The sequence below is a fragment of the Lissotriton helveticus genome, chromosome 8 (genome assembly GCF_964261635.1).
Source record: "Lissotriton helveticus chromosome 8, aLisHel1.1, whole genome shotgun sequence".
Lineage (NCBI taxonomy): Eukaryota > Metazoa > Chordata > Amphibia > Caudata > Salamandridae > Lissotriton > Lissotriton helveticus.
In genome coordinates this window covers 749382723-749391375 of record NC_136069.1, presented here as the reverse complement: position 1 = coordinate 749391375, position 8653 = coordinate 749382723, and the positions used below count along the sequence as shown (strand labels likewise).

Sequence of the window (8653 nt, the reverse complement as noted above, 5' to 3'; positions counted from 1 at the left end):
TCCCTCTGTCTGTCGCCCTCTGTCTGTCGCCCTCTGTCTGTCGCCCTCCCTCTGTCTCTCTCTTTGTCTCTGTCTCTGTCTCTCTCTCTCTCTCTCTCTCTCTCTCTCTCTCTCTCTCTCTCTCTCTGTCTCCCTCCCTCTTTGTCTCCCTCCCTCTTTGTCTCCCTCTCTCCCTTTGTCTGTCTCCCTCTGTCTGTCTCCCTCTGTCTGTCTCCCACTGTCTGTCGCCCTCCCTCTGTCTCCCTCCCTCTCTCTCTCTCTCTGTCTCCCTCCCTTTCTCTCCCTCCCCCTGTCTGTCTCCCTCTGTTCCCCTCCCTTTGTCTCCCTCCCTCTGTCTGTCCCTCCCTCTGTCTGTCCCTCCCTCTGTCTGTCCCTCCCTCTGTCTGTCTCCCTCTGTTGCCCTCCCTCTGTCTGTCTCCCTCTGTCTGTCTCCCTCTGTCTGTCACCCTCAGTCTGTCTCCCTCAGTCTGTCTCCCTCTCTCTCTGTCACCCTCAGTCTGTCTCGCTCTGTCTCCCTCTCGCTCTGTCACCCTCTCGCTCTGTCACCCTCTCGCTCTGTCACCCTCTCTCTCTCTCGCAGGGGAACAGCACAGCCTGCTGTAATTGGGAAAATTAAGGGGACCAAAGGCGTCCGTAAAAGGAATGTTGACGGCCTCCCTGCTCAGAACACATGGGCGTCCGCTACAGCAACGTGCGCTGCCTGAGTGTTAATACCACACGGTCACTGGGCCAGCACCGGACGGACCGGCGATCCAGGCAAACCCGGTTCTATGATTCTTGCTCAGGGAGGGCCATGAGCATCGATGGGTGGACCACAAATATCGATGGGTGGGCCACAAACATGAACGGGGAATGGACAGGGTACAAAATATTGCAAAGATCTGATATTTTAGGTATTTACATTGTCAACTTTTATTATTATTATTATTATTATTATTAGGCATTCTTATATAGCGCTCGATTACCCGAAGGCATCTGGGCGCTTGTCTTGGGAACCCGTCCTGGCTTTTTCCCCTGTGAGATACCCGTAATGGGCATCCCCAAGGTGAAAGCCAGGCATCCCGCCGCGGGGGGGCCATAGTGGAGATTAACCAGGCTAATGCCCAGAGCTCCAGAGTGTGAACCCGTGATTTGAGTAGGCACCGAAACGAGAATTATCGAGTCCGGGGATATTTGGGCTCAAGACCCTGCCGCGTCAGGCATTGAACCCTGGTCCCGGGTCTGACCTCTGCTTCAGGGTCTGCCTCCTCTAACAAGTGAGCCACACTTCTCCACATTTGACGTTTTGAACACCATAAGTATCAAACAATGAGGGACCTACTTTATTTTCCCTGCTTTGCTTCTGGCTTTATGTTTCTGTTGCCACACATCTCTTTGCAGCTTTTCATGTTTAAATAAAAAAATACATTCCACTTTGCACTTTGCAAAGCATTGAAGTTCAAAAGTGTGATGCAGTAAGCCCTCTGACTACTTTGCACAACCCTGCCTAATAAAATAATTCAGACTTTACAATTATGTATCCTCCCTTTCTATGTACATAGGCAATAAAAACACAGTTAAAAACTGAGCTATGGTTTTACCAAATGTGCAAAACCAATGCAACTCACCAGTTGTGCTAACCAATGCACACATAATTCATGTTCCCCATCGTGCTCAAAACCCTATCTTAACTGGGCCTGGGTCTTTCTCCCATCTCTTTTCAGGCCATCAAAGTTTTTACTGAGATATTGCTTTTTTTCCCTTCCAGCCTCTGGCAGTCATCCCTGTAGAGGTGATACTCTCAGCATTCACATCTCCCCCTTAATGGAAGAAGCAACAACGTGCTTGAAGTGCTAGTAGTGAGTTGCCTGCTTGTTTAGGTAGGAGCGACCCTTTCTGGTAGCCACACTGCTGCTAACAAGTCAACGTCAGGGCAGACAGTGTCTTCTCAAAGAAGGCTCCGAGACTAAAAAAAACAACCTGAAGGGAAAAACCTCTGATGGAAAAGGTGACTCCAGAATCCAGGCAACAGGACACGAAAAGGAGGATAGTCAGCAAGGGGATGACAGACCTGCGAAGAAGAGGAGAATTGCAGAAGAAGGAACCCACAGGACCAAAATACCAAACTGGAGAAAAGTGTCACCAACAGAAGTGAAGAGGAGAATTGCAGAAGAAGGAACCCACAGGACCAAAATACCAAACTGGAGAAAAGTGTCACCAACAGAAGTGAATAGATATCAACAGGAGAAAAGAGACACCAACAGGAGTGAAGAGTGTTGCAACACGAGAAAAATGAGAATTCCAGCCCCTTATATATATACACAAGGACAGCAAGTAAGTGACGCAACAGGATAAGGAGAACTACCATCTTGGTTTAGGAAGAAAAAGGAAAAAGGTTATAAAACCTCCATCTTGGAATTGTGAAGAAAAAACAGTACTCAAGGCACTCTGGGAACCAGACAGAGGAATTTTGGAAGGAAGGAACACGAAAAAATAGCCCCTAACCATGACTGCAGGCAGCTCATATTAAGGTCACTCTAAGATTCAGATAAGTCTACAGCACCTGGTTTTCCCAGGCAGTCTCCCATCCAGGTACTAACCAGGCCCGACCCTGCTTAACTTCAGATGAGATCAGGTGCTTTTAGGGTTGTATGGCCACTGCCCACAGTGGCGGCGTCCTCAAGAGAAAAGAGAAGTGCTTCATGGCGCGTCTTTGCAAGCAGAAAAGAAACTGCAGGGCGCCACACTGAGCTGCGGCATGCCCAGCGTACAGAAATAGGTGCCACGGACCGAGTTACAGCCCGCAGCTGTGAGGCGGGAGGTGCGCAGGTCATGACCCAGTCCACGGCGTATCACCACATCTATTAGATTTTCAAAGTTTCTGAATGTCTGACCATATATCATACCAACTTTTCATTCTGTCTCCCTCCCTCTGTCTTTCTCTCATTCTACCAACCCCTCCTTTATCATACTCTATCCCATTATCCATCTCTTTCATTATCCATCCCTCTTTTCCCCTCTCTCTTCCCGTTGTTACCCTGATTTTCCCATTTCAATTGCCCCTGCACTATTTCCCTCCCTCTCTCTTAGTCTATAATTTACCCCTCTTTCTCACTTGTCTCCCGTATACACTCTATACTTCGTTCTATTTCTACCTCCTATGTCCTTAATGCCCACTCTCCAAATTCCTAGTGCTTCTTTGAGATTTACGTCAGTTCTTTTTCCTGTATTGAAAATTCTCCTGTTCTTCAGTTATGTCTTCTTATGCCAACTACCTGCTTTATCAAACCTTGTCATTTGCAGAAGACCCTTCTCTGTAGACATTAAATAGATTCCTGTCCCTGTGAGTGCTTTCAGTTCTGCATGCTTCTAAAGGTTAGGAAAGTGGAAAGACCTTGTTCAACCCTTATTAGGCATTCGATCAAAAGAAAGTTTATTGTTGAGTGGTAAAGGAAAATCCACCTATTTCTGGAGGAGTTGTTGGATACCGTGGAGACTCCACATGTGGCATTTCTTTTACCAAACTATCCTTTTCCTGAAGTGATAGTGCCATATTTCTTTGATTCTACTCCTGATTTGGCACTTCCTCAAGGTATCACCAACCTCTAAATCATGCTGTAGGCTGCTGAAAGTTAGAACTACGAAGTGTGTGTGAGGCGTTGATTCATCCTTTCCTTATTAATACTGACCAGGAAACTTCTAATAATCCTCTTCTGCATCCATCCTTTGCGTTGTCATTCACTATTCTTTTTACTCCCCCTGCCATCGCCCTTCTCCACTTTCGTTTCCTACCCTATCTTTACCAATCTCTTGCTCTAACCTTCTCTCCACTTAGTCTGTTCTCACTTCATCTTTTACTTGGCTGTTTCCCGCTTTCATTTCCCCCTCTCTCCTTGTACTTATCTATACTTATGTCCCTCCCCTCTCGCCTCTTTTCCTATCTTCTCTCGTCAATCATTTCTCCCTCTTTCCTCTCCCCATCTCCGTTTGTCTCTACTCCCCACTCCGTCTCTTATTTTTCCTTTTGGCTCTGTCTCTCTCTTTATCTCTCCTCTGCTCTTAAGTCTCCCTTGGTCTCAACATGGAGGGTTAATAAGATTTTTCACTACAACATTGTCAAAATCGACTTTTCATTTTTTTCCCCATTTTTAGTCATATTGGGGTATATTACCAACAACTAGCGATAATTTTTGTCTCTAACTTGTTTAGAGACAAAAATTATCGCCGCACATCGGCGATTTTTATCGCAGATAAACCTTGCTATTAGCAAGGTTTATCGCAAATGCGATAAAAAACGGCCGCAATGCATGAATATCGCTGAAAAGTCAGCGATATTCATGCATTATCGAGCAAATGCTCTTAGCCATGTTATCCACCTCCCATTGGATAACATGGTGAAGAACTGCTCAGGGCAGGTGTTAGCTTTTGGAGATATTCGCGCTTAGCGCGAATATCTCCAAAAGTTGGTAATAGGAGATAGCGATGTTAGCGACTGTTTCCAGTCGCTAACATCTTGGCACGCCCACTTTGCATGTCATTAGTGATAAATATCACTGACATGCAAAGCGGGGCCCAAGATGGTCGCTATCTCCTATTAGCTGTCACTAACTGGTGTTAGCGACAGCTTGGTAATAGGGAGATAATTTTATCTCCGCTTTCTTGGCTTTTAAAGCCAAAAAAGCGGAGATAAACCCCTTGATAATATACCCCATTGTTCTTTAAATGTAGTTATTTCAGTCTTCAGTGTTTTTCCGGATTTTTTTCACTCTCGGCTGTGTACAGCACTCTCCCCATTGCTCAAACGGATTAAGTGCAGCCTGTGTTGTCACGTTATTCCAATATCTTCATAACACTGAGACTTTCCAATACCTCTAAAAAGGAGCCAGAGATGAGCTGCACAAGTTGCCTCTCCTTCTAATGCTCAAACGTAGCTGCTGCTTTGACTGGAGTAGAGTTTTCTTTTAAAGTGGTAGACATTTCCAACATAGGTTTCATAGAGGGGGGTGGGGGGGTAGTTATGGTTCAAGCAGTTATGTCTGTAATGTATATCATCTTATTATGCGAACAATAGAAATACTGGCACAGTTACTATACATTGTTATGTTAACTATGTCATTATCAGCGTCCTGCTTTGCATGTACTATATTCACCTCAAAAACTATAAAACAGATGGTGTGGTAGTTTCCTTTACTCCCACATAAGTATTTGTTGACATGAGAGTCGGTCGTGCGATCCTGGTATTTGAATTGTGACTTTCAAATAAAATTGATCTCCTTTCCCTTTAAATCCGACTATTAGTAGTAATGCGCATTCCGTGATCTAACTCAAAGTGATGGGGCTCACTGCAGAATACAAAGTGGGCAGTGCTTAATATGAAAATAAATAAGAAGTGCTAGGGATACACATTGCTCCTGCCAGCGCTGACAACGACAATCCCTATCTATCACACTGTCACCAATCTGACAATTCTGAATATTCCAGGCCCCGGCTCAAATCTGTAAGAATGGCTTGGGTTGCAGGTATAAGTCATTCTAATGTAGGTAGAATTAATAAACAACTATTGTGCTCATATCTGAACTAGGCAGACAGCGCTACCCTGCAGCAGCCTTCCATAAGTTGCGGTGTTAACAATTGGGTGTAGTGTCGAGCACAGGAAACAATCGGCTCAAATTAAATACTAAAAGAGGGCCCAGTGAATTTAAACATATTTCACAGATATTCATTAGACTTGGGGTGGTGGGGGGAACTAACGGGCTGTGGCCTCCGAAGGGTAAGGGGCTCCACTGCGCTGCATGGCCGGCAGACTCCTACCTCCCTGTCCACACTGATCCTCCAGCTATAGCTATCACGAGCCAAGTCAACAAAAAGAGTGTTGGAATTTCATAAGAATTACACTTTCAATTACAATCCGGTCTGTCACTTCACAGTTTTTAAACTAAGAATGTTGGCACTTGCCCCACTCCCCAAACGCCCCCACCTGCGCCCCATACCTTTTTATCCGATCGTTGTTGCCATGCTGTGAGGGACTAACGATCACGTCCCCTGCCTAAGACTTGTTAATTGTGCTGCTCGAAAGCATCAGCAGCACCCAAGGACTCAACCTCTTCTCCTGAGGCGTGGGATGGGAGGAGATGCTCTATGCTGTGTCTCCTCTGCCGGCCCATTATCATTCTGACCATGACAATGCAATGGCTGACTCTGTGTCCTGCTGAGAGTAGCAGCCTTTCAGGTGTTGCCCCAGCAGGAAAGTCGGCCCAGGTATGTGGGCCTGCTTTTCCATTTCTGAATCGCCTTGGGAATCGTGCCTAGATCCAGGGGGGGGCAAGCGCCCCCTCTTGCCCCCCCCTGCGGACGCCCATGCACTCACACCCAGTCAACAGGTCTGGGTTTAATCCATCACCGTTCTTTAGCCCACTCTGCCACCCCAGTTCAGACATGGCCATATGCAAATCAGTCTGACCCTGTGCCTCATGGGAACAGTCCAGCCCGGACTGCCAAGCCATGCCTTCCCTGGACCGGAAACAGCCTTCCGAGGACCGGCTTCTGGAATTTCAGCCGTCTTCAGCCCGGCTTGCTTGAATCCAGTGGCAAAGTGAGCAAGGGACTCACGTCTGAGCATACCCTGCCAACTTATGGCGAACAAAGTGGTACAAAAAGGGGGTGGTATTTTTGCACTTTTAGAAGTGGGCATTTCTGTGTGCTATGTGTCTTTATGCCTGCCTGTTGTGTATTGCATGTCTGGCTCTGGAGTGACAGAGACTGGGGAGGTGCAGGGGCTCCAGAGGGGCTGGGCGAGTCAGCGTTAGGCTGAATAAGCAGATCTTTTATTTGGAGTAGTGGGAGGAGTATTCCCTGACCCTGAATAGATCTGTGCCTGCCTTTTACAATGCTGGCTCCGCCCCCCTTTGGTGTGTCTGGGGCCAGGACATACACTGTCACTGGGGACTGTTGTGCACTGTAAACAAATGTTTGAGTGCCCCCCAGAACTGGTGTGGACCGGGCACAGTGCCCCGTGCCAGGGGGAGAACAAATACCTAGCGGGTATAGGTATTGCAGCTGTGACCCCATGGAATTTGCACCTGCTTGGATCTTTAGGAGGAACCAGGAGGAACCGCCACAAAGGACTGCCCTTCTGCCAGAGGGCCATGTGAGCTGGCCTGCCTGGGCCCAGCTCCACCCAATGTGCTGCTCCTGTCTGGAGCACAGGAGTAACTGGGCTGTTATCCTTCCTGCTATTTTGAAGGAAAGTGTCTGGAGCGCTCAAGGGTGCTCCCTTGCCGGTGCTGTGACCTACGGGCGAAGCGCTTTAATTTTATTGGCCAGCCTGGCCCTTTGCTAATTGCAGGAGAGGGGCACTGGTGGTGTCTCACCGTGAGAGACTCGGAGCGTGGAGAGCCTCCCCTGCTGAGATGGCGAGCGCAAGGTGATCGATCTGCTGGTCCTTGTACCTGGGACACCCCCCATTGTGAATACACCACTCCTGGATATCATGAGGGAGCGTAGTGAGCCATTCTTCTTTTTCATTTGCGCTCACGAGCGCTGTGCCCTGCGAGAAGCAGACCGCCAACCGTAAGTCCGGCAGGGAGAGCCCGACTGTGGGCGGGGCCAGCCAGAGGAAGCAAGGCTGGAGCAGGAAGCCAGGCGAAGTACACCTGGTTGTGGGCGGGGCTCCCGTGCCGATGAGGGAGAGCCCCGTGTGGTTTCCAACAACGGAGAAGTGAGGGCGGAGGAGCTGGCCCAAGACACCTATCCTGAAAGCGCCCGACCTCGGCACATCTGTCGGTGAAGAAGAAGAAGACGCAAGGCCATCGAGAAGCCACGTCAGATTTCTGGGGCATTAGCAGCTAGGGGCCAGTTTGGAGGCCTCGCGGTGAATGGGGCTGACACGGCACACTGTTGGTGCTTAGTTATGTGCACAGCTGCGTCGCCAGATTACGGGCATCTGCAACAATGGGGGCATTTCTTTTTCCATAAAAGAAACAAGGGTGAGTTGCACCATTGTCCCCATTCAAAGTACGGGCAGGTGGAAGCCACCTGCTCATAGAACCCTGACTTTTGTGGACAGAGGGCATTGCAGGGAAGCCCAAGATGGGCCCGAGGAAGGCCAGTTGGCCTGGGATCACCTTGTGTTCTGATGGGGCGTAAGGTCCTAAGGTGATGTGTGCACCTTGTTAGTGTTACTGTGGTGCACTGCTGATTTAGGAGTAATGCCTAATGTGATTTATGCATAATGTGATTTATGCATAATGTGTTTATGCTAAGTGCCATTGCCAATAATTACTGGTTGCTTTTCTAACTGTGCATTCTAATGGTTATGATAGGGGCCCGATTGACCCTGTAATGTATATAATTCCCTGTAAAGTTATACCTAGTGCCAGATGGCACAGTGCATCTATGTGATTACGTTTGAATGTGTTTATGAGTAATAGAAAAGGCTATTTTTTTACATAACCTTGTGTGGAGTTTCTTTTGTGGTGTGCCTAGTGTGTCGCTGCTGTGCGAGTGTGTTGCGCAAACGCTTTACACATTGCCTCTGGGATAAGCCTGACTGCTCGTGCCAAGCTACCAAGGGGGTGAGCAGGGGTTATCTTCAGCATGTAACTCACTTGCCCTGACTAGAGTGGTGGTTTCTGCCTGGCTTAGGTGCATGCCCTAGCCAATCAGAAATTCAATT

At 48.1% G+C, this 8653-nt stretch overlaps 1 pseudogene; it reads right to left on the bottom strand.

Annotated features, from left to right (window-relative positions):
* Nucleotides 1-2530: 2530 nt before the first annotated feature.
* On the bottom strand, nucleotides 2531-2642 carry LOC144774451 (5S ribosomal RNA; annotated as a pseudogene).
* Between the last annotated feature and the right edge of the window lie 6011 nt (nucleotides 2643-8653).